General features: G+C 55.1%; 3 non-coding genes across 3 annotated transcripts; all 3 read right to left on the bottom strand.

The window, feature by feature from the left end:
* Positions 1-9,604: 9,604 nt before the first annotated feature.
* Positions 9,605-9,677, bottom strand: trnar-acg (transfer RNA arginine (anticodon ACG)). The gene has a single exon. It is a non-coding gene; the product is annotated as a tRNA-Arg (tRNA).
* Positions 9,678-10,796: 1,119 nt separating this feature from the next.
* trnar-acg (transfer RNA arginine (anticodon ACG)) lies at positions 10,797-10,869 on the bottom strand. The gene has a single exon. It is a non-coding gene; the product is annotated as a tRNA-Arg (tRNA).
* Positions 10,870-11,996: 1,127 nt separating this feature from the next.
* Positions 11,997-12,069, bottom strand: trnar-acg (transfer RNA arginine (anticodon ACG)). Its single transcript has one exon. It is a non-coding gene; the product is annotated as a tRNA-Arg (tRNA).
* Positions 12,070-26,571: the final 14,502 nt, after the last annotated feature.

Genomic DNA, 26,571 nt, shown 5'->3' with positions numbered 1-26,571 from the left:
CAGACTCTGCCCGGGGAAGGGCCACTCTGGCTGGGCATGGCCTCCACTGAGCACCCCCTGGAGCCCCCGGAGCACCTCCAGAGCCACCCCCCACTCCTCCAGACTCACCCCGGGGAAGGGCCACTCTGGCTGGGCATGGCCCCCACTGAGCACCCCCTGGAACCCCTGGAGCCCCCGGAGCACCTCCAGAGCCACCCCCCACTCCTCCAGACTCTGCCCGGGGAAGGGCCACTCTGGCTGGGCATGGCCTCCACTGAGCACCCCCTGGAGCCCCCGGAGCACCTCCAGAGCCACCCCCCACTCCTCCAGACTCTGCCCGGGGAAGGGCCACTCTGGCTGGGCATGGCCCCCACTGAGCACCCCCTGGAACCCCTGGAGCCCCCGGAGCACCTCCAGAGCCACCCCCCACTCTCCCCAGATTCTGCCCGGGGAAGGGCCACTCTGGCTGGGCATGGCCTCCACTGAGCACCCCCTGGAGCCCCCGGAGCACCTCCAGAGCCACCCCCCACTCCTCCAGACTCACCCCGGGGAAGGGCCACTCTGGCTGGGCATGGCCTCCACTGAGCACCCCCTGGAGCCCCCGGAGCACCTCCAGAGCCACCCCCCACTCCTCCAGACTCACCCCGGGGAAGGGCCACTCTGGCTGGGCATGGCCCCCACTGAGCACCCCCTGGAACCCCTGGAGCCCCCGGAGCACCTCCAGAGCCACCCCCCACTCCTCCAGACTCTGCCCGGGGAAGGGCCACTCTGGCTGGGCATGGCCTCCACTGAGCACCCCCTGGAGCCCCCGGAGCACCTCCAGAGCCACCCCCCACTCCTCCAGACTCACCCCGGGGAAGGGCCACTCTGGCTGGGCATGGCCCCCACTGAGCACCCCCTGGAACCCCTGGAGCCCCCGGAGCACCTCCAGAGCCACCCCCCACTCTCCCCAGACTATGCCCGGGGAAGGGCCACTCTGGCTGGGCATGGCTTCCGCCGAGCACCCCCTGGAACCCCTGGAGCCCCTCCAGAGCCACCCCCCACTCCTCCAGACTCTGCCCGGGGAAGGGCCACTCTGGCTGGGCATGGCCTCCACTGAGCACCCCCTGGAGCCCCCGGAGCACCTCCAGAGCCACCCCCCACTCCTCCAGACTCACCCCGGGGAAGGGCCACTCTGGCTGGGCATGGCCTCCACTGAGCACCCCCTGGAGCCCCCGGAGCACCTCCAGAGCCACCCCCCACTCTCCCCAGACTATGCCCGGGGAAGGGCCACTCTGGCTGGGCATGGCCTCCGCCGAGCACCCCCTGGAACCCCTGGAGCCCCTCCAGAGCCACCCCCCACTCCTCCAGACTCACCCCGGGGAAGGGCCACTCTGGCTGGGCATGGCCTCCGCCGAGCACCCCCTGGAACCCCTGGAGCCCCTCCAGAGCCACCCCGCATTCCCCCAAACTCAGTCTGGGGACGGGCTACTCTTCCCCGGGTTGCAGGCTCTGGGACTCCGGGGATGACCACCGGGGACCAGGCCCTCCCTTCGAACCCGGGGACCCACACTTAAGCACCCCCACACGGGCTACACACCCTTGTTTCAGCCCCCTGGAGGTCCGTGCCCTTGGTACTATACCATGGAAGTCCGTGCCCTTGGTACTCCGACTGGAGTACCAAGGGAACGGCCCAGCACTCACCACAGAGGCTTGCGCCGGCCCCGGCCCACCTTTCGTCCCCGGGTACCCACACTTAAGCACCCCAACACGAGCTACACACCCTTGGTGCAGCCCCCTGGAAGTCCGTGCCCTTGGTACTCTGAGCCACTTTAAAAGATAAAAAGCACCAGGACCCCAAGGCCCTGGCTCCCCTGTCCCCTACACCACACTTGGAGGCAGGGCCCTTGCCCTCCACTGGCTGCCCCCGCGCCCAATGTACTCCATAACCGAAGAAGAGAGGGGGACCCGGAGGCCGGCCTACTAGGGTAACAGGTTTAATTTAGAGCCGGGGCTCTGGACCACAAATGCCAACAACCCCGCAGTGCGCAGGAGCCTTCGAAGCTGGATAAAACCAGAACGGGGCCCTACGATGGCGGGTCTTGAGTGCCAATAGACCAAGCTCCTTGTCTGGTATACATAGAACCATGATTTGTACCATTTTCATGGTTGATTCATGGATGATCCCTGCTCCGCCTCACGCGAGTTGGACGGCTGGGTGCCTTTTATCCATGAGGCACTGCACTGCCTCCGGCAGCCGAGTTCGGGGCCCGGTGAGGGCTCCAGGGGCTCCGACCCGGAGCCTCCGACCCGCAGAAGGTGCTCCCTGGCCGGGCAAAGTCTGGCCGTGTGCGGGGTGGATGGCCCTGGGTCTGGGCGGCGCTAAGATCACGGAGCGGGTCACCTCCGCGTACAGCCCGTGGTCAGCGTGACACCGTGCTCTGCCCCGAGCAAACAGAGCAAACAGGAAGCTTCTGGAAGTGCCCGGGAGTCTGGTAAAATCAAGCCGAAAATAGACCCTCTCATGCCGGGTCTGAGCGGCGCTTAGAGCCCGGAGGAGCGCGGAGCGCGGGGCTCCATTCAGAGGCTCCGTGATCCGCCTTACAACCAGCTCTCACCTCCGCGTACAGCCCATGGTCAGCGTGACACCGTGCTCTGCCCCGAGCAATCAGAGCAAACAGGAAGCTTCTGGAAGTGCCCGGGAGTCTGGTAAAATCAAGCCGAAAATAGACCCTCTCATGCCGGGTCTGAGCGGCGCTTAGAGCCCGGAGGAGCGCAGAGCGCGGGGCTACATTCAGAGGCTCCGTGATCCGCCTTACAACCAGCTCTCACCTCCGCGTACAGCCCGTGGTCAGCGTGACACCGTGCTCTGCCCCGAGCAATCAGAGCAAACAGGAAGCTTCTGGAAGTGCCCGGGAGTCTGGTAAAATCAAGCCGAAAATAGACCCTCTCATGCCGGGTCTGAGCGGCGCTTAGAGCCCGGAGGAGCGCGGAGCGCGGGGCTACATTCAGAGGCTCCGTGATCCGACGCTCACCTCCGCACCTCCGAACCATGACTTGACATTACGGCTGTGAAGGAGCCTTGGAAGCTGGATAAAACCAGAACGGGGCCCATCGATCGCGGTTCTCGTGTGCCCGTCAAACGAGCTCCTTGCCCGGTAGCCGCACAACCAGGAAATGTACCTGTTTCGATTGCGAAAAACGTCATTCTCAAAAACCGCCCGCCCCTCCCTCCCAGCATTACCATTTAGCACATTCCGCGTGAGAGCAGCGTAAGAATTTCTCGGGAGCAGCGTGATTTAGCCCGGGAATCTTGAGCTGAACGCTTATTCCCACGAGCCGAAAAAACGACTAAGTCCAACGGTATATAGTGTACTATTGCCGAAAAATGACAGAGTCTTTTCAGGTATAGTGTACTATTTCGGTTTTTACTCTAAGTCCCTCAGGGGCATATGGTGCTATACTCTGATGGTCAGATCACCTCCAGGCCCCAGGGGAGTGCTTTTCTGGGGGCAAACAGTGCACTGATGATGGGGGATTATTTCATTTTGCTCATTTTGGTGTTTTTTCACATTTTAACCCATTTTCACCCCTTTTGCTCACAACTTCATACTACGGCCCGGAAAAACGACAGAGTCGCTCGGGTATAGTGTACTATTGCCGAAAAATGACAGAGTCTTTTCAGGTATAGTGTACTATTTCGGTTTTTACTCTAAGTCCCTCAGGGGCATATGGTGCTATACTCTGATGGTCAGATCACCTCCAGGCCCCAGGGGAGTGCTTTTCTGGGGGCAAACAGTGCACTGATGATGGGGGATTATTTCATTTTGCTCATTTTGGTGTTTTTTCACATTTTAACCCATTTTCACCCCTTTTGCTCACAACTTCATACTACGGCCCGGAAAAACGACAGAGTCGCTCGGGTATAGTGTACTATTGCCGAAAAATGACAGAGTCTTTTCAGGTATAGTGTACTATTTCGTTTTTTACTCTAAGTCCCTCAGGGGCATATGGTGCTATACTCTGATGGTCAGATCACCTCCAGGCCCCAGGGGAGTGCTTTTCTGGGGGCAAACAGTGCACTGATGATGGGGGATTATTTCATTTTGCTCATTTTGGTGTTTTTTCACATTTTAACCCATTTTCACCCCTTTTGCTCACAACTTCATACTACGGCCCGGAAAAACGACAGAGTCGCTCGGGTATAGTGTACTATTGCCGAAAAATGACAGAGTCTTTTCAGGTATAGTGTACTATTTCGGTTTTTACTCTAAGTCCCTCAGGGGCATATGGTGCTATACTCTGATGGTCAGATCACCTCCAGGCCCCAGGGGAGTGCTTTTCTGGGGGCAAACAGTGCACTGATGATGGGGGATTATTTCATTTTGCTCATTTTGGTGTTTTTTCACATTTTAACCCATTTTCACCCCTTTTGCTCACAACTTCATACTACGGCCCGGAAAAATGACAGAGTCGCTCGGGTATAGTGTACTATTGCCGAAAAATGACAGAGTCTTTTCAGGTATAGTGTACTATTTCGGTTTTTACTCTAAGTCCCTCAGGGGCATATGGTGCTATACTCTGATGGTCAGATCACCTCCAGGCCCCAGGGGAGTGCTTTTCTGGGGGCAAACAGTGCACTGATGATGGGGGATTATTTCATTTTGCTCATTTTGGTGTTTTTTCACATTTTAACCCATTTTCACCCCTTTTGCTCACAACTTCATACTACTGCCCGGAAAAACGACAGAGTCGCTCGGGTATAGTGTACTATTGCCGAAAAATGACAGAGTCTTTTCAGGTATAGTGTACTATTTCGGTTTTTACTCTAAGTCCCTCAGGGGCATATGGTGCTATACTCTGATGGTCAGATCACCTCCAGGCCCCAGGGGAGTGCTTTTCTGGGGGCAAACAGTGCACTGATGATGGGGGATTATTTCATTTTGCTCATTTTGGTGTTTTTTCACATTTTAACCCATTTTCACCCCTTTTGCTCACAACTTCATACTACGGCCCGGAAAAACGACAGAGTCGCTCGGGTATAGTGTATTATTGCCGAAAAATGACAGTCTTTTCAGGTATAGTGTACTATTTCGGTTTTTACTCTAAGTCCCTCAGGGGCATATGGTGCTATACTCTGATGGTCAGATCACCTCCAGGCCCCAGGGGAGTGCTTTTCTGGGGGCAAACAGTGCACTGATGATGGGGGATTATTTCATTTTGCTCATTTTGGTGTTTTTTCACATTTTAACCCATTTTCACCCCTTTTGCTCACAACTTCATACTACGGCCCGGAAAAACGACAGAGTCCCTCGGGTATAGTGTACTATTGCCGAAAAACGACAGAGTCCCTCGGGTATAGTGTACTATTTCGGTTTTTACTCTAAGTCCCTCAGGGGCATATGGTGCTATACTCTGATGGTCAGATCACCTCCAGGCCCCAGGGGAGTGCTTTTCTGGGGGCAAACAGTGCACTGATGATGGGGGATTATTTCATTTTGCTCATTTTGGTGTTTTTTCACATTTTAACCCATTTTCACCCCTTTTGCTCACAACTTCATACTACGGCCCGGAAAAACGACAGAGTCCCTCGGGTATAGTGTACTATTGCCGAAAAACGACAGAGTCCCTCGGGTATAGTGTACTATTTCGGTTTTTACTCTAAGTCCCTCAGGGGCATATGGTGCTATACTCTGATGGTCAGATCACCTCCAGGCCCCAAGGGAGTGCTTTTCTGGGGGCAAACAGTGCACTGATGATGGGGGATTATTTCATTTTGCTCATTTTGGTGTCTTTTCACATTTTAACCCATTTTCACCCCTTTTGCTCACAACTTCATACTACGGCCCGGAAAAACGACAGAGTCCCTCGGGTAAAGTGTACTATTGCCGAAAATTGACAGAGTCCCTCGGGTATAGTGTACTATTGCCGAAAAACGACAGAGTCCCTCGGGTATAGTGTACTATTGCCGAAAAATGACAGAGTCTTTTCAGGTATAGTGTACTATTGCCGAAAAACGACAGAGTCCCTCGGGTATAGTGTACTATTGCCGAAAAACGACAGAGTCCCTCGGGTATAGTGTACTATTGGCTGGAAGCTCGGTTTTTTTTCTAAGTCCAGCAGGGGTATATGGTACTATATTCTGGTGGTCAGATCACCTCCAGGCCCCAGGGGAGTGCTTTTCTGGGGGCAAACTGTGCACTGATGATGGGGGATTATTTCATTTTGCTCATTTTGGTGTTTTTTCACATTTTAACCCATTTTCACCCCTTTTGCTCACATCTTCAAACTCGGGCCCTGATTACAAGTTCTGACCAAATGATGACAAACACGGTATTTATTATGTATTTTTTTCATTTTTTTTATTTTTCCAACTTATACATCCATCATTGGTGCCAGGCAGGTTGTGGAGAAAGCAGTGAAGAAAGGAGAGAGCCATCACAGAAAAGATGTCCATCCAGGGTCAAGGTACCCTGCACTTTTACATATCCAAATGACAGCATTTAAAGTTTTTTAGCGTATGGTATCTCTCGTTGCATGGAACCGCACAGAGGCCAACGCCACACTGACGGCACCTGTACTTTGTTTGCCGCCTGCCTTTGGTACGAGAGCGGTCAGAGCACACGGCGCAGTCTGGACGTCCCTCTGCTTGACAAAGCCAATGACGCTCTGTGAGTCTCTGTGGCATTTCACCCTCCGGTCTTGAGCGCCTTTCTTGTTTTTTGAAGTGATCAGCCAGTAATGCATCAATAATGTTCTGAATGTAAAACTTTAAAGGTTTGTGTGGGCCTGGAGTGGATTTGGTGTATATGATGTGTGAGTTGACAATACTTATGCTTATAATGGCATTGAATATGCGATGATACCATTTCCGGGACCTGTGTGGAAAGAGGTATGTCTTCATCCTCTGGTCAGCAGTGTCCACTCCACCCATGTAGGCGTTGTACTGGTCGACACATACAGGTCTTTTGATGTCACGGAAGCCAGTGTCATCTGTCTTGGATCGGATCCTCCTCTGAACACAATCATTTCCATGGACTGTGGACAACATGGTGAGACGTTTAGTATCGTGCCAAGCACAAGCCAGGAGTTTTCCCTTTCTGCAAAAAACTGGGTCATCTCCTTTTTTCAGCTGTAAGACACTTTTACCAAGGCATTTTGGCATCCCCAACCTGGTAATCCTTACCGTCCCACACAGTCCAGTTTCCAAATCTGCTAATTCATTTGCAATTACAGGCGAGGTATAGTAACTGTCCATGTAAATCTCGTGTCCTTTGCCCGTAAAGGGAGAAACCAACTCACGGACAACTGCGTGTGTTGCACTGATGTTGCTTGCATTATTTTTGTACTGTCCAGTGTGCATTGACCAGCGCAAAACATACCCTGAACAGCTTTCACTCAGGGCATACACTCTATAGCCATATTTGTCAGGTTTATTCGGAGAGTAACATTTTAGTGAAGATCTCCCCTTGAAAGCTATTGTCATTTCATCTAAAGAAAGCTCCTTGATTGGACTGTAAACTGCTGCAAATTTGGGAATAATCAAATCTATTATTGGGCGAACTTTGAACAGTTTATCGTGCCCGGGCTCGCCTTTTCTCACATAATCATTATTGTTGACAAAATGAAAGAACGAAAGAATGATTTCAAATCTGTTTCTTGACATTACATTTCCAAATCCAGGCGTTTGTGTAAGCCAAAATGTTCCCCAGTAATCCTCGATTTCAGGTTTCTCAACAAGGCCCATGGAGAGATGCAAAGCGAAGAAAGCTTTCATTTCGGTGACTGATACATCATACCACTCAAGAAATCTTGAATGTGGCTTCAGAATCATAGGTGCCATACACTGATGTGCATATCTATTTGTCTCATCAGTAATGAAAGTCCAAAACTGATCGGTCAGAAAGAGTGACAGAATATCAAATGGATTAGCATCCGTCAGATCCATCTCTCCTGTGTAGCCAACTGGGTCTTCAAAAGGTTTGATCCATGCCTCAAATACCTCGACCTCTCTCAGCATGTCCCAGCTCTCATCCACCGGGCAAGTTTTACTGCAGCCACTGGTTCCACTGGTTCCTCGCCTCCGTCTGTCCTTTGCACCTGTCCGTTGTTTCGAAGTCCCTTCATCTCCACTTGGAAATCCATCGTCACTCTCGGGGAGATAATACCCTTCAGAGTCAGAATCTGCTGTAAATTGCATGCCACATGTACTTCCTCCAGCCATTTTTTTCCTTACCGGATCTGCCCTGGATCATACCTGGCTAATAAAGGGAAGTTGCACCGAACCGACCAATGACTGAAGTGATTCATTTTCTACTATTATTTCATTAATTTCCTTGTACGGTAAAGTTGCATTTCTGCCACTTTGGCGCTTAAAGGGTTAAAGGATTTACCACTTATTTATTTCACACTGATCAACTGACCGTTTTCAAGTTAAAATTTGATGCGAGCTAGCCAAGAGTCGAACCTAGAAGCTTCTGATCCGTAATCACACGCGGTATCCATTGCGCCACTAGCCCCTAAAACTCCAGCTTTGTGGCTCAGTTGTCCAGAGTTTAAGGACAAACTGATGAATATCAGTAGAAACACTCAAACTCAGCACTGCAATGCCTGGCATATTTCTATCATAGTGAGAATATTGTATTATTGGACATGTATGAATGCTGTCAAGCTATCTATTTACTGTAATATTCTTATGTATGAAACTGATTGAGAAAAATGCAAAGAAATCTTGCTGGGTATGCCGTGACCCGGATTCCAACCGGGGTTGCTGCGACCACAACGCAGAGTACTTACCACTATACGATCACGGCTGCTTTTTCGTAGGGCACTGACATTTAATCAGTGGACAAAGACCAGGTTTTTGTTTGGGCCTCCAAATTAGCTCTTGTCTAACATTCTAGTACTTACCAGTTATTTTACACACTGAGCCTAGAATCCTCTGATCCATAGTCACATGCGTTATCCATTGTGCCCTTAGCCCCTATACCAGGGCTATTCAACTTAATTTCCCCTGGGGCCAGATTTTTCGGAGGACCAGAGGTGCACAACACGACACTACTGTATCAAAATGTTGTCAAATGTTGTGTGAAATAACATACCAAATGCTTTAGCAACATTCCTTTGCAAAATTACCCATCCAGTACCGAACCTGAATTAAAACTAGGACTAGACGAATACCAACCAGGTCTGAACCAGAACTAACCCTGAATCAAAGCAGGTGGAAAGCAAAATTCAGCAAGGCCTTAACCAAGACCAAACCAGGTCTAACCTAGTGCTAACACAGAATTAAACCCGTGAACAAGATGATTATTTTTTTTAAATTGATTTCAAAGATGGGTTGTGGACTGGAGTATATCAACTGGAGGGTCTGATGGACTGCTGCATACAAAATGCAGTGTACATAGGCTATACTACCACATCTACTTTTTGATACTGGGGTCTGACATCAAATCAGTGTACAAAGACCAATCTATCAACAAAAAACAAAAACGATACACAGTAGTTTTACTTGCTTAAAAATTGAGAAGATAGAAGACAGAATCTGGTTTGATCTTCCAAATGAACCCTTGGTTCAACATTAAAGGATTTACCACTTATTTATTTTACACTGATCAACTGACCGTTTTAAAGTTAAAATTTGATGCGAGCTAGCCAGGAGTCGAACCTAGAATCTTCTAATCCGTAGTCAGACGCGTTATCCATTGCGCCACTAGCCCCTAAAACTCCAGCTTTGTGGCTCAGTTGTCCAGAGTTTAGGGACAAACTGATGAATATCAGTAGAAACACTCAAACTGAGCACTGCAATGCCTGGCATATTTCTATCATAGTGAGAATATTGTATTATTGGACATTTATGAATGCTGTCAAGCTATCTATTTACTGTAATATTCTTATGTATGAAACTGATTGAGAAAAATGCAAAGAAATCTTGCTGGGTATCCCGTGACCCGAATTCGAACCGGGGTTGCTGCGACCACAACGCAGAGTACTTACCACTGTACGATCACGGCTGTTTCTTTATACGGCACTGACATTTAATCAGTGGACAAAGACCAGGTTTTTGTTTGGGCCTCCAAATTAGCTCTTGTCTAACATTCTAGTACTTACCAGTTATTTTACACACTGAGCCTAGAATCCTCTGATCCATAGTCACATGCGTTATCCATTGTGCCCTTAGCCCCTATACCAGGGCTATTCAACTTAATTTCCCCTGGGGCCAGATTTTTCGGAGGACCAGAGGTGCACAACACGACACTACTGTATCAAAATGTTGTCAAATGTTGTGTGAAATAACATACCAAATGCTTTAGCAACATTCCTTTGCAAAATTACCCATCCAGTACCGAACCTGAATTAAAACTAGGACTAGACGAATACCAACCAGGTCTGAACCAGAACTAACCCTGAATCAAAGCAGGTGGAAAGCAAAATTCAGCAAGGCCTTAACCAAGACCAAACCAGGTCTAACCTAGTGCTAACACAGAATTAAACCCGTAAACAAGATGATTCTTTTTTTTAAATTGATTTCAAAGATGGGTTGTGGACTGGAGTATATCAACTGGAGGGTCTGATGGACTGCTGCATACAAAATGCAGTTTACATAGGCTATACTACCACATCTACTTTTTGATACTGGGGTCTGACATCAAATCAGTGTACAAAGACCAATCTATCAACAAAAAACAAAAACGATACACAGTAGTTTTACTTGCTTAAAAATTGAGAAGATAGAAGACAGAATCTGGTTTGATCTTCCAAATGAACCCTTGGTTTAACATTAAAGGATTTACCACTTATTTATTTCACACTGACCGTTTTCAAGTTAAAATTTGATGCGAGCTAGCCAGGAGTCGAACCTAGAATCTTCTGATCCGTAGTCAGACGCGTTATCCATTGCGCCACTAGCCCCTAAAACTCCAGCTTTGTGGCTCAGTTGTCCAGAGTTTAAGGACAAACTGATGAATATCAGTAGAAACACTCAAACTGAGCACTGCAATGCCTGGCATATTTCTATCATAGTGAGAATATTGTATTATTGGACATTTATAAATGCTGTCAAGCTATCCATTTACTGTAATATTCTTATGTATGAAACTGATTGAGAAAAATGCAAAGAAATTTTGCTGGGTATGCCGTGACCCGGATTCGAACCAGGGTTGCTGCGATCACAACGCAGAGTACTTACCACTATACGATCACTGCTGCTTTTTCGTAGGGCACTGACATTTAATCAGTGGACAAAGACCAGGTTTTTGTTTGGGCCTCCAAATTAGCTCTTGTCTAACATTCTAGTACTTACCAGTTATTTTACACACTGAGCCTAGAATCCTCTGATCCATAGTCACATGCGTTATCCATTGTGCCCTTAGCCCCTATACCAGGGCTATTCAACTTAATTTCCCCTGGGGCCAGATTTTTCGGAGGACCAGAGGTGCACAACACGACACTACTGTATCAAAATGTTGTCAAATGTTGTGTGAAATAACATACCAAATGCTTTAGCAACATTCCTTTGCAAAATTACCCATCCAGTACCGAACCTGAATTAAAACTAGGACCAGACGAATACCAACCAGGTCTGAACCAGAACTAACCCTGAATCAAAGCAGGTGGAAAGCAAAATTCAGCAAGGCCTTAACCAAGACCAAACCAGGTCTAACCTAGTGCTAACACAGAATTAAACCCGTAAACAAGATGATTCTTTTTTTTAAATTGATTTCAAAGATGGGTTGTGGACTGGAGTATATCAACTGGAGGGTCTGATGGACTGCTGCATACAAAATGCAGTTTACATAGGCTATACTACCACATCTACTTTTTGATACTGGGGTCTGACATCAAATCAGTGTACAAAGACCAATCTATCAACAAAAAACAAAAACGATACACAGTAGTTTTACTTGCTTAAAAATTGAGAAGATAGAAGACAGAATCTGGTTTGATCTTCCAAATGAACCCTTGGTTTAACATTAAAGGATTTACCACTTATTTATTTCACACTGATCAACTGACCGTTTTCAAGTTAAAATTTGAAGCGGGCTAGCCAGGAGTCGAACCTAGAATCTTCTGATCCGTAGTCAGACGCGTTATCCATTGCGCCACTAGCCCCTAAAAGTCCAGCTTTGTGGCTCAGTTGTCCAGAGTTTAAGGACAAACTGATGAATATCAGTAGAAACACTCAAACTGAGCACTGCAATGCCTGGCATATTTCTATCATAGTGAGAATATTGTATTATTGGACATTTATGAATGCTGTAAAGCTATCTATTTACTGTAATATTATTATGTATGAAACTGATTGAGAAAAATGCAAAGAAATTTTGCTGGGTATGCCGTGACCCGGATTCGAACCAGGGTTGCTGCGATCACAACGCAGAGTACTTACCACTATACGATCACTGCTGCTTTTTCGTAGGGCACTGACATTTAATCAGTGGACAAAGACCAGGTTTTTGTTTGGGCCTCCAAATTAGCTCTTGTCTAACATTCTAGTACTTACCAGTTATTTTACACACTGAGCCTAGAATCCTCTGATCCATAGTCACATGCGTTATCCATTGTGCCCTTAGCCCCTATACCAGGGCTATTCAACATAACCCTTTAGGCGCCAGAGATTATGGATGAAATAGATGTATAAATAAAAAACTTCCTGAGATACAGAGAACTGAAGCCGGGGCACAGCTCTGGGTCGGCAGTGCCCCTGGAGGCCCGTAGAAGCTCCACACTCCAGTTGATTCTTGGATAAAAGGGTACCCAGCCGGTCTCGAACTCGCGTGAGGCGGAGCAGGGATCATCCACCCCGCACACGGCCAGACTTTGCCCGGCCAGGGAGCACCTTCTGCGGGTCGGAGGCTCCGGGTCGGAGCCCCTGGAGCCTGGAGCCCTCACCGGGCCCCGAACTCGGCTGCCGGAGGAAGTGCAGTGCCTCATGGATAAAAGGGCACCCAGCCGGTCTCGAACTCGCGTGAGGCGGAGCAGGGATCATCCACCCCGCACACGGCCAGACTTTGCCCGGCCAGGGAGCACCTTCTGCGGGTCGGAGGCTCCGGGTCGGAGCCCCTGGAGCCTGGAGCCCTCACCGGGCCCCGAACTCGGCTGCCGGAGGCAGTGCAGTGCCTCATGGATAAAAGGGCACCCAGCCGGTCTCGAACTCGCGTGAGGCGGAGCAGGGATCATCCACCCCGCACACGGCCAGACTTTGCCCGGCCAGGGAGCACCTTCTGCGGGTCGGAGGCTCCGGGTCGGAGCCCCTGGAGCCTGGAGCCCTCACCGGGCCCCGAACTCGGCTGCCGGAGGCAGTGCAGTGCCTCATGGATAAAAGGGCACCCAGCCGGTCTCGAACTCGCGTGAGGCGGAGCAGGGATCATCCACCCCGCACACGGCCAGACTTTGCCCGGCCAGGGAGCACCTTCTGCGGGTCGGAGGCTCCGGGTCGGAGCCCCTGGAGCCTGGAGCCCTCACCGGGCCCCGAACTCGGCTGCCGGAGGAAGTGCAGTGCCTCATGGATAAAAGGGCACCCAGCCGGTCTCGAACTCGCGTGAGGCGGAGCAGGGATCATCCACCCCGCACACGGCCAGACTTTGCCCGGCCAGGGAGCACCTTCTGCGGGTCGGAGGCTCCGGGTCGGAGCCCCTGGAGCCTGGAGCCCTCACCGGGCCCCGAACTCGGCTGCCGGAGGCAGTGCAGTGCCTCATGGATAAAAGGGCACCCAGCCGGTCTCGAACTCGCGTGAGGCGGAGCAGGGATCATCCACCCCGCACACGGCCAGACTTTGCCCGGCCAGGGAGCACCTTCTGCGGGTCGGAGGCTCCGGGTCGGAGCCCCTGGAGCCTGGAGCCCTCACCGGGCCCCGAACTCGGCTGCCGGAGGCAGTGCAGTGCCTCATGGATAAAAGGGCACCCAGCCGGTCTCGAACTCGCGTGAGGCGGAGCAGGGATCATCCACCCCGCACACGGCCAGACTTTGCCCGGCCAGGGAGCACCTTCTGCGGGTCGGAGGCTCCGGGTCGGAGCCCCTGGAGCCTGGAGCCCTCACCGGGCCCCGAACTCGGCTGCCGGAGGAAGTGCAGTGCCTCATGGATAAAAGGGCACCCAGCCGGTCTCGAACTCGCGTGAGGCGGAGCAGGGATCATCCACCCCGCACACGGCCAGACTTTGCCCGGCCAGGGAGCACCTTCTGCGGGTCGGAGGCTCCGGGTCGGAGCCCCTGGAGCCTGGAGCCCTCACCGGGCCCCGAACTCGGCTGCCGGAGGCAGTGCAGTGCCTCATGGATAAAAGGGCACCCAGCCGGTCTCGAACTCGCGTGAGGCGGAGCAGGGATCATCCACCCCGCACACGGCCAGACTTTGCCCGGCCAGGGAGCACCTTCTGCGGGTCGGAGGCTCCGGGTCGGAGCCCCTGGAGCCTGGAGCCCTCACCGGGCCCCGAACTCGGCTGCCGGAGGAAGTGCAGTGCCTCATGGATAAAAGGGCACCCAGCCGGTCTCGAACTCGCGTGAGGCGGAGCAGGGATCATCCACCCCGCACACGACCAGACTTTGCCCGGGGAAGGGCCACTCTGGCTGGGCATGGCCCCCACTGAGCACCCCCTGGAACCCCTGGAGCCCCTGGAGCACCTCCAGAGCCACCCCCACTCCTCCAGACTCTGCCCGGGGAAGGGCCACTCTGGCTGGGCATGGCCTCCGCCGAGCACCCCCTGGAGCCCCCGGAGCACCTCCAGAGCCACCCCCCACTCCTCCAGACTCTGCCCGGGGAAGGGACACTCTGGCTGGGCATGGCCTCCACTGAGCACCCCCTGAAGCCCCCGGAGCACCTCCAGAGCCACCCCCCACTCTCCCCAGACTATGCCCGGGGAAGGGCCACTCTGGCTGGGCATGGCCTCCACTGAGCACCCCCTGGAGCCCCCGGAGCACCTCCAGAGCCACCCCCCACTCTCCCCAGACTATGCCCGGGGAAGGGCCACTCTGGCTGGGCCTGGCCTCCGCCGAGCACCCCCTGGAACCCCTGGAGCCCCTCCAGAGCCACCCCCCACTCCTCCAGACTCACCCCGGGGAAGGGCCACTCTGGCTGGGCATGGCCTCCGCCGAGCACCCCCCTGGAACCCCTGGAGCCCCTCCAGAGCCACCCCCCACTCCTCCAGACTCACCCCGGGGAAGGGCAACTCTGGCTGGGCATGGCCTCCGCTGAGCACCCCCTGGAACCCCTGGAGCCCCCGGAGCACCTCCAGAGCCACCCCCCACTCTCCCCAGACTATGCCCGGGGAAGGGCCACTCTGGCTGGGCATGGCCTCCACTGAGCACCCCCTGGAGCCCCCGGAGCACCTCCAGAGCCACCCCCCACTCTCCCCAGACTATGCCCGGGGAAGGGCCACTCTGGCTGGGCATGGCCTCCGCCGAGCACCCCCTGGAACCCCTGGAGCCCCCGGAGCACCTCCAGAGCCACCCCCCACTCCTCCAGACTCTGCCCGGGGAAGGGCCACTCTGGCTGGGCATGGCCTCCACCGAGCACCCCCTGGAACCCCTGGAGCCCCCGGAGCACCTCCAGAGCCACCCCCCACTCCTCCAGACTCTGCACGGGGAAGGGACACTCTGGCTGGGCATGGCCTCCACTGAGCACCCCCTGGAGCCCCCGGAGCACCTCCAGAGCCACCCCCCACTCTCCCCAGACTATGCCCGGGGAAGGGCCACTCTGGCTGGGCATGGCCTCCGCCGAGCACCCCCTGGAACCCCTGGAGCCCCTCCAGAGCCACCCCCCACTCCTCCAGACTCACCCCGGGGAAGGGCAACTCTGGCTGGGCATGGCCCCCACTGAGCACCCCCTGGAACCCCTGGAGCCCCCGGAGCACCTCCAGAGCCACCCCCCACTCTCCCCAGATTCTGCCCGGGGAAGGGCCACTCTGGCTGGGCATGGCCTCCGCCGAGCACCCCCTGGAACCCCTGGAGCCCCTCCAGAGCCACCCCGCATTCCCCCAAACTCAGTCTGGGGACGGGCCACTCTTCCCCGGGTTGCAGGCTCTGGGACTCCGGGGATGACCACCGGGGACCAGGCCCTCCCTTCGAACCCGGGGACCCACACTTAAGCACCCCCACACGGGCTACACACCCTTGTTTCAGCCCCCTGGAGGTCCGTGCCCTTGGTACTATACCATGGAAGTCCGTGCCCTTGGTACTCCGACTGGAGTACCAAGGGAACGGCCCAGCACTCACCACAGAGGCTCGCGCCGGCCCCGGCCCACCTTTCGTCCCCGGGTACCCACACTTAAGCACCCCAACACGAGCTACACACCCTTGGTGCAGCCCCCTGGAAGTCCGTGCCCTTGGTACTCTGAGCCACTTTAAAAGATAAAAAGCACCAGGACCCCAAGGCCCTGGCTCCCCTGTCCCCTACACCACACTTGGAGGCAGGGCCCTTGCCCTCCACTGGCTGCCCCCGCGCCCAATGTACTCCATAACCGAAGAAGAGAGGGGGACCCGGAGGCCGGCCTACTAGGGTAACAGGTTTAATTTAGAGCCGGGGCTCTGGACCACAAATGCCAACAACCCCGCAGTGCGCAGGAGCCTTCGAAGCTGGATGAAACCAGAACGGGGCCCTACGATGGCGGTGACCAGCCAGTTGATAGCAAAGTGAGCCCTGGACAGGAGCTGCATTTGACAAACTCAGAGACGAGGAAGGGACCGGAGTCGGACCAAATATATCATCTGGCGCTGTGTCCAGCGTGAGGGTGAGCCAGCGCAAATCAGGACCACAAATGCCAACAACCCCGCAGTGCGCAGGAGCCTTCGAAGCTGGATGAAACCAGAACGGGGCCCTACGATGGCGGTGACCAGCCAGTTGATAGCAAAGTGAGCCCTGGACAGGCGCTGCATTTGACAAACTCAGAGACGAGGAAGGGACCGGAGTCGGACCAAAAATATGCGCCGGCCCTGCCCCCCGCCCCGCGCAGAGCCATCGGACACGTTGAGGCTGAAGGGGACTGGCGCAGAGCCCTTGGGCCCAGGGGCTAAGCGCAGCCATCATCCTTCAAGCCGCGCCTCCTGCTGCGCGGGGGTGAGTGACAATGGGCTCGGACTGTGGTTCCGTCGGACGCGTTGAGGCTGAAGGAGACTGGCGCAGAGCCCCTGTAACAGGGGCTAAGCGCAGCCATCATCCTCCAAGCCGCGCGTCCTTCAGTGCGGGGGTGAGTGACAGTGGGCCTGGACTGTTGTTCCACCGGACGCGTTGAGGCTGAAGGGGACTGGTGCAGAGCCCCTGTGCCAGGGGCTAAGCGCAGCCATCATCCTCCAAGCCGCGCGTCCTTCTGCGCAGGGGTGAGTGACAGTGGACCCGGACTGTGTTCCCACCGGACGCGTTGAGGCTGAAGGGGACTGGCTCAGAGCCCCTGGCACAGGGGCTAAGCACAGCCATCATCCTTCAAGCCGCGCGTCCTTCAGTGCGGGGGTGAGTGACAGAGGGCCTGGACTGTTGTTCCACCGGACGCGTTGAGGCTGAAGGGGACTGGTGCAGAGCCCCTGTGCCAGGGGCTAAGCGCAGCCATCATCCTCCAAGCCGCGCGTCCTTCTGCGCAGGGGTGAGTGACAATGGACCCGGACTGTGTTCCCACCGGACGCGTTGAGGCTGAAGGGGACTGGCTCAGAGCCCCTGGCACAGGGGCTAAGCGCAGCCATCATCCTCCAAGCCGCGCGTCCTTCAGTGCGGGGGTGAGTGACAGTGGGCCTGGACTGTTGTTCCACCGGACGCGTTGAGGCTGAAGGGGACTGGTGCAGAGCCCCTGTGCCAGGGGCTAAGCGCAGCCATCATCCTTCAAGCCGCGCGTCCTTCAGTGCGGGGGTGAGTGACGGTCCCATCTCCGGAGACAAGGGGCCAGGCGCGGGGGAAGCCAGTCAGACTGAAGCCCCGCGCCTGGTGGGACCTCTGTCTCGGCCTCGCTTCCAACGTTTCCGGCGTGAGGTTAGCCGGAGCAAACCACAGCCGCAAAATGTAAACAAACCCGCAGTGCGCAGGAGCCTTCGAAGCTGGATAAAACCAGAACGGGGCCCTACGATGGCGGGTCTTGAGTGCCAATAGACCAAGCTCCTTGTCTGGTATACATAGAACCATGATTTGTACCATTTTCATGGTTGATTCACGGATGATCCCTGCTCCGCCTCACGCGAGTTGGACGGCTGGGTGCCTTTTATCCATGAGGCACTGCACTGCCTCCGGCAGCCGAGTTCGGGGCCCGGTGAGGGCTCCAGGCTCCAGGGGCTCCGACCCGGAGCCTCCGACCCGCAGAAGGTTCTCCCTGGCCGGGCAAAGTCTGGCCGTATGCGGGGTGGATGGCCCTGGGTCTGGGCGGCGCTAAGATCACGGAGCGGGTCACCTCCGCGTACAGCCCGTGGTCAGCGTGACACCGTGCTCTGCCCCGAGCAATCAGAGCAAACAGGAAGCTTCTGGAAGTGCCCGGGAGTCTGGTAAAATCAAGCCGAAAATAGACCCTCTCATGCCGGGTCTGAGCGGCGCTTAGAGCCCGGAGGAGCGCGGAGCGCGGGGCTCCATTCAGAGGCTCCGTGATCCGCCTTACAACCAGCTCTCACCTCCGCGTACAGCCCGTGGTCAGCGTGACACCGTGCTCTGCCCCGAGCAATCAGAGCAAACAGGAAGCTTCTGGAAGTGCCCGGGAGTCTGGTAAAATCAAGCCGAAAATAGACCCTCTCATGCCGGGTCTGAGCGGCGCTTAGAGCCCGGTGGAGCGCGGAGCGCGGGGCTCCATTCAGAGGCTCCGTGATCCGCCTTACAACCAGCTCTCACCTCCGCGTACAGCCCGTGGTCAGCGTGACACCGTGCTCTGCCCCGAGCAATCAGAGCAAACAGGAAGCTTCTGGAAGTGCCCGGGAGTCTGGTAAAATCAAGCCGAAAATAGACCCTCTCATGCCGGGTCTGAGCGGCGCTTAGAGCCCGGTGGAGCGCGGAGCGCGGGGCTCCATTCAGAGGCTCCGTGATCCGACGCTCACCTCCGCACCTCCGAACCATGACTTGACATTACGGCTGTGAAGGAGCCTTGGAAGCTGGATAAAACCAGAACGGGGCCCATCGATCGCGGTTCTCGTGTGCCCGTCAAACGAGCTCCTTGCCCGGTATCCGCACAACCAGGAAATGTACCTGTTTCGATTGCGAAAAACGTCATTCTCAAAAACCGCCCGCCCCTCCCTCCCAGCATTACCATTTTGCACATTCCGCGTGAGAGCAGCGTAAGAATTTCTCGGGAGCAGCGTGATTTAGCCCGGGAATTTTGAGCTGAACGCTTATTCCCACGAGCCCAAAAAACGACTAAGTCCAACGGTATATAGTGTACTATTGCCGAAAAACGACAGAGTCGCTCTGGTATAGTGTACTATTGCCGAAAAATGACAGAGTCTTTTCAGGTATAGTGTACTATTTCGGTTTTTACTCTAAGTCCCTCAGGGGCATATGGTGCTATACTATGATGGTCAGATCACCTCCAGGCCCCAGGGGAGTGCTTTTCTGGGGGCAAACAGTGCACTGATGATGGGGGATTATTTCATTTTGCTCATTTTGGTGTTTTTTCACATTTTAACCCATTTTCACCCCATTTGCTCACAACTTCATACTACGGCCCGGAAAAACGACAGAGTCGCTCTGGTATAGTGTACTATTGCCGAAAAATGACAGAGTCTTTTCAGGTATAGTGTACTATTTCGGTTTTTACTCTAAGTCCCTCAGGGGCATATGGTGCTATACTATGATGGTCAGATCACCTCCAGGCCCCAGGGGAGTGCTTTTCTGGGGGCAAACAGTGCACTGATGATGGGGGATTATTTCATTTTGCTCATTTTGGTGTTTTTTCACATTTTAACCCATTTTCACCCCATTTGCTCACAACTTCATACTACGGCCCGGAAAAACGACAGAGTCGCTCGGGTATAGTGTACTATTGCCGAAAAATGACAGAGTCTTTTCAGGTATAGTGTACTATTTCGGTTTTTACTCTAAGTCCCTCAGGGGCATATGGTGCTATACTCTGATGGTCAGATCACCTCCAGGCCCCATTGGAGTGCTTTTCTGGGGGCAAACAGTGCACTGATGATGGGGGATTATTTCATTTTGCTCATTTTGGTGTTTTTTCACATTTTAACCCATTTTCACCCCTTTTGCTCACAACTTCATACTACGGCCCGGAAAAACGACAGAGTCCCTCGGGTATAGTGTACTATTGCCGAAAAACGACAGAGTCCCTCGGGTATAGTGTACTATTGCCGAAAAACGACAGAGTCCCTCGGGTATAGTGTACTATTGCCGAAAAACGACAGAGTCCCTCGGGTATAGTGTACTATTGCCGAAAAACGACAGAGTCCCTCGGGTATAGTGTACTATTGCCGAAAAACGACAGAGTCCCTCGGGTATAGTGTACTATTGGCTGGAAGCTCGGTTTTTTTTCTAAGACCAGCAGGGGTATATGGTACTATATTCTGGTGGTCAGATCACCTCCAGGCCCCAGGGGAGTGCTTTTCTGGGGGCAAACTGTGCACTGATGATGGGGGATTATTTCATTTTGCTCATTTTGGTGTTTTTTCACATTTTAACCCATTTTCACCCCTTTTGCTCACATCTTCAAACTCGGGCCCTGATTACAAGTTCTGACCAAATGATGACAAACACGGTATTTATTATGTATTTTTTTCATTTTTTTTATTTTTCCAACTTATACATCCATCATTGGTGCCAGGCAGGTTGTGGAGAAAGCAGTGAAGAAAGGAGAGAGCCATCACAGAAAAGATGTCCATCCAGGGTCAAGGTACCCTGCACTTTTACATATCCAAATGACAGCATTTAAAGTTTTTTAGCGTATGGTATCTCTCGTTGCATGGAACCGCACAGAGGCCAACGCCACACTGACGGCACCTGTACTTTGTTTGCCGCCTGCCTTTGGTACGAGAGCGGTCAGAGCACACGGCGCAGTCTGGACGTCCCTCTGCTTGACAAAGCCAATGACGCTCTGTGAGTCTCTGTGGCATTTCACCCTCCGGTCTTGAGCGCCTTTCTTGTTTTTTGGAGTGATCAGCCAGTAATGCATCAATAATCTTCTGAATGTAAACCTTTAAAGGTTTGTGTGGGCCTGGAGTGGATTTGGTGCATATGATGTGTGAGTTGACAATACTTATGCTTATAATGGCATTGAATATGCGATGATACCATTTCCGGGACCTGTGTGGAAAGAGGTATGTCTTCATCCTCTGGTCAGCAGTGTCCACTCCACCCATGTAGGCGTTGTACTGGTCGACACATACAGGTCTTTTGATGTCACGGAAGCCAGTGTCATCTGTCTTGGATCGGATCCTCCTCTGAACACAATCATTTCCATGGACTGTGGACAACATGGTGAGACGTTTAGTATCGTGCCAAGCACAAGCCAGGAGTTTTCCCTTTCTGCAAAAAACTGGGTCATCTCCTTTTTTCAGCTGTAAGACACTTTTACCAAGGCATTTTGGCATCCCCAACCTGGTAATCCTTACCGTCCCACACAGTCCAGTTTCCAAATCTGCTAATTCATTTGCAATTACAGGCGAGGTATAGTAACTGTCCATGTAAATCTCGTGTCCTTTGCCCGTAAAGGGAGAAACCAACTCACGGACAACTGCGTGTGTTGCACTGATGTTGCTTGCATTATTTTTGTACTGTCCAGTGTGCATTGACCAGCGCAAAACATACCCTGAACAGCTTTCACTCAGGGCATACACTCTATAGCCATATTTGTCAGGTTTATTCGGAGAGTAACATTTTAGTGAAGATCTCCCCTTGAAAGCTATTGTCATTTCATCTAAAGAAAGCTCCTTGATTGGACTGTAAACTGCTGCAAATTTGGGAATAATCAAATCTATTATTGGGCGGACTTTGAACAGTTTATCGTGCCCGGGCTCGCCTGTTCTCACATAATCATTATTGTTGACAAAATGAAAGAACGAAAGAATGATTTCAAATCTGTTTCTTGACATTACATTTCCAAATCCAGGCGTTTGTGTAAGCCAAAATGTTCCCCAGTAATCCTCGATTTCAGGTTTCTCAACAAGGCCCATGGAGAGATGCAAAGCGAAGAAAGCTTTCATTTCGGTGACTGATACATCATACCACTCAAGAAATCTTGAATGTGGCCTCAGAATCATAGGTGCCATACACTGATGTGCATATCTATTTGTCTCATCAGTAATGAAAGTCCAAAACTGATCGGTCAGAAAGAGTGACAGAATATCAAATGGATTAGCATCCGTCAGATCCATCTCTCCTGTGTAGCCAACTGGGTCTTCAAAAGGTTTGATCCATGCCTCAAATACCTCGACCTCTCTCAGCATGTCCCAGCTCTCATCCACCGGGCAAGTTTTACTGCAGCCACTGGTTCCACTGGTTCCTCGCCTCCGTCTGTCCTTTGCACCTGTCCGTTGTTTCGAAGTCCCTTCATCTCCACTTGGAAATCCATCGTCACTCTCGGGGAGATAATACCCTTCAGAGTCAGAATCTGCTGTAAATTGCATGCCACGTGTACTTCCTCCAGCCATTTTTTTCCTTACCGGATCTGCCCTGGATCATACCTGGCTAATAAAGGGAAGTTGCACCGAACCGACCAATGACTGAAGTGATTCATTTTCTACTATTATTTCATTAATTTCCTTGTACGGTAAAGTTGCATTTCTGCGACTTTGGCGCTTAAAGGGTTAGAATACAGAGTTGTTGGTTTCAATACCTTATCATCTGCTGCCATCTTCTGTATTTTTTGTAAATAAAGGTGGACAAAAATAAATAAATATTTGACAAACGCCAAGCCTAGCCCCAAGCCCCAAGGACTGATAACCCTTTAGGCGCCAGAGATTATGGATGAAATAGATGTATAAATAAAAAACTTCCTGAGATACAGAGAACTGAAGCCGGGGCACAGCTCTGGGTCGGCAGTGCCCCTGGAGGCCCGTAGAAGCTCCACACTCCAGTTGATTCTTGGATAAAAGGGTACCCAGCCGGTCTCGAACTCGCGTGAGGCGGAGCAGGGATCATCCACCCCGCACACGGCCAGACTTTGCCCGGCCAGGGAGCACCTTCTGCGGGTCGGAGGCTCCGGGTCGGAGCCCCTGGAGCCTGGAGCCCTCACCGGGCCCCGAACTCGGCTGCCGGAGGAAGTGCAGTGCCTCATGGATAAAAGGGCACCCAGCCGGTCTCGAACTCGCGTGAGGCGGAGCAGGGATCATCCACCCCGCACACGGCCAGACTTTGCCCGGCCAGGGAGCACCTTCTGCGGGTCGGAGGCTCCGGGTCGGAGCCCCTGGAGCCTGGAGCCCTCACCGGGCCCCGAACTCGGCTGCCGGAGGCAGTGCAGTGCCTCATGGATAAAAGGGCACCCAGCCGGTCTCGAACTCGCGTGAGGCGGAGCAGGGATCATCCACCCCGCACACGGCCAGACTTTGCCCGGCCAGGGAGCACCTTCTGCGGGTCGGAGGCTCCGGGTCGGAGCCCCTGGAGCCTGGAGCCCTCACCGGGCCCCGAACTCGGCTGCCGGAGGAAGTGCAGTGCCTCATGGATAAAAGGGCACCCAGCCGGTCTCGAACTCGCGTGAGGCGGAGCAGGGATCATCCACCCCGCACACGGCCAGACTTTGCCCGGCCAGGGAGCACCTTCTGCGGGTCGGAGGCTCCGGGTCGGAGCCCCTGGAGCCTGGAGCCCTCACCGGGCCCCGAACTCGGCTGCCGGAGGAAGTGCAGTGCCTCATGGATAAAAGGGCACCCAGCCGGTCTCGAACTCGCGTGAGGCGGAGCAGGGATCATCCACCCCGCACACGGCCAGACTTTGCCCGGCCAGGGAGCACCTTCTGCGGGTCGGAGGCTCCGGGTCGGAGCCCCTGGAGCCTGGAGCCCTCACCGGGCCCCGAACTCGGCTGCCGGAGGCAGTGCAGTGCCTCATGGATAAAAGGGCACCCAGCCGGTCTCGAACTCGCGTGAGGCGGAGCAGGGATCATCCACCCCGCACACGGCCAGACTTTGCCCGGCCAGGGAGCACCTTCTGCGGGTCGGAGGCTCCGGGTCGGAGCCCCTGGAGCCTGGAGCCCTCACCGGGCCCCGAACTCGGCTGCCGGAGGCAGTGCAGTGCCTCATGGATAAAAGGGCACCCAGCCGGTCTCGAACTCGCGTGAGGCGGAGCAGGGATCATCCACCCCGCACACGGCCAGACTTTGCCCGGCCAGGGAGCACCTTCTGCGGGTCGGAGGCTCCGGGTCGGAGCCCCTGGAGCCTGGAGCCCTCACCGGGCCCCGAACTCGGCTGCCGGAGGCAGTGCAGTGCCTCATGGATAAAAGGGCACCCAGCCGGTCTCGAACTCGCGTGAGGCGGAGCAGGGATCATCCACCCCGCACACGGCCAGACTTTGCCCGGCCAGGGAGCACCTTCTGCGGGTCGGAGGCTCCGGGTCGGAGCCCCTGGAGCCTGGAGCCCTCACCGGGCCCCGAACTCGGCTGCCGGAGGAAGTGCAGTGCCTCATGGATAAAAGGGCACCCAGCCGGTCTCGAACTCGCGTGAGGCGGAGCAGGGATCATCCACCCCGCACACGGCCAGACTTTGCCCGGCCAGGGAGCACCTTCTGCGGGTCGGAGGCTCCGGGTCGGAGCCCCTGGAGCCTGGAGCCCTCACCGGGCCCCGAACTCGGCTGCCGGAGGCAGTGCAGTGCCTCATGGATAAAAGGGCACCCAGCCGGTCTCGAACTCGCGTGAGGCGGAGCAGGGATCATCCACCCCGCACACGGCCAGACTTTGCCCGGCCAGGGAGCACCTTCTGCGGGTCGGAGGCTCCGGGTCGGAGCCCCTGGAGCCTGGAGCCCTCACCGGGCCCCGAACTCGGCTGCCGGAGGCAGTGCAGTGCCTCATGGATAAAAGGGCACCCAGCCGGTCTCGAACTCGCGTGAGGCGGAGCAGGGATCATCCACCCCGCACACGGCCAGACTTTGCCCGGCCAGGGAGCACCTTCTGCGGGTCGGAGGCTCCGGGTCGGAGCCCCTGGAGCCTGGAGCCCTCACCGGGCCCCGAACTCGGCTGCCGGAGGAAGTGCAGTGCCTCATGGATAAAAGGGCACCCAGCCGGTCTCGAACTCGCGTGAGGCGGAGCAGGGATCATCCACCCCGCACACGGCCAGACTTTGCCCGGCCAGGGAGCACCTTCTGCGGGTCGGAGGCTCCGGGTCGGAGCCCCTGGAGCCTGGAGCCCTCACCGGGCCCCGAACTCGGCTGCCGGAGGCAGTGCAGTGCCTCATGGATAAAAGGGCACCCAGCCGGTCTCGAACTCGCGTGAGGCGGAGCAGGGATCATCCACCCCGCACACGGCCAGACTTTGCCCGGCCAGGGAGCACCTTCTGCGGGTCGGAGGCTCCGGGTCGGAGCCCCTGGAGCCTGGAGCCCTCACCGGGCCCCGAACTCGGCTGCCGGAGGAAGTGCAGTGCCTCATGGATAAAAGGGCACCCAGCCGGTCTCGAACTCGCGTGAGGCGGAGCAGGGATCATCCACCCCGCACACGGCCAGACTTTGCCCGGCCAGGGAGCACCTTCTGCGGGTCGGAGGCTCCGGGTCGGAGCCCCTGGAGCCTGGAGCCCTCACCGGGCCCCGAACTCGGCTGCCGGAGGAAGTGCAGTGCCTCATGGATAAAAGGGCACCCAGCCGGTCTCGAACTCGCGTGAGGCGGAGCAGGGATCATCCACCCCGCACACGGCCAGACTTTGCCCGGCCAGGGAGCACCTTCTGCGGGTCGGAGGCTCCGGGTCGGAGCCCCTGGAGCCTGGAGCCCTCACCGGGCCCCGAACTCGGCTGCCGGAGGCAGTGCAGTGCCTCATGGATAAAAGGGCACCCAGCCGGTCTCGAACTCGCGTGAGGCGGAGCAGGGATCATCCACCCCGCACACGGCCAGACTTTGCCCGGCCAGGGAGCACCTTCTGCGGGTCGGAGGCTCCGGGTCGGAGCCCCTGGAGCCTGGAGCCCTCACCGGGCCCCGAACTCGGCTGCCGGAGGCAGTGCAGTGCCTCATGGATAAAAGGGCACCCAGCCGGTCTCGAACTCGCGTGAGGCGGAGCAGGGATCATCCACCCCGCACACGGCCAGACTTTGCCCGGCCAGGGAGCACCTTCTGCGGGTCGGAGGCTCCGGGTCGGAGCCCCTGGAGCCTGGAGCCCTCACCGGGCCCCGAACTCGGCTGCCGGAGGCAGTGCAGTGCCTCATGGATAAAAGGGCACCCAGCCGGTCTCGAACTCGCGTGAGGCGGAGCAGGGATCATCCACCCCGCACACGGCCAGACTTTGCCCGGCCAGGGAGCACCTTCTGCGGGTCGGAGGCTCCGGGTCGGAGCCCCTGGAGCCTGGAGCCCTCACCGGGCCCCGAACTCGGCTGCCGGAGGAAGTGCAGTGCCTCATGGATAAAAGGGCACCCAGCCGGTCTCGAACTCGCGTGAGGCGGAGCAGGGATCATCCACCCCGCACACGGCCAGACTTTGCCCGGCCAGGGAGCACCTTCTGCGGGTCGGAGGCTCCGGGTCGGAGCCCCTGGAGCCTGGAGCCCTCACCGGGCCCCGAACTCGGCTGCCGGAGGCAGTGCAGTGCCTCATG

The sequence above is a fragment of the Eucyclogobius newberryi genome, unplaced genomic scaffold (genome assembly GCF_026437365.1).
Source record: "Eucyclogobius newberryi isolate DKJ021-1_F unplaced genomic scaffold, fEucNew1.0.hap1 SCAF_10, whole genome shotgun sequence".
NCBI classification, from domain to species: domain Eukaryota; kingdom Metazoa; phylum Chordata; class Actinopteri; order Gobiiformes; family Gobiidae; genus Eucyclogobius; species Eucyclogobius newberryi.
The sequence above is the reverse complement of the archived record's forward strand: the minus strand, read 5'-3'. Positions and strand labels throughout refer to the sequence as shown.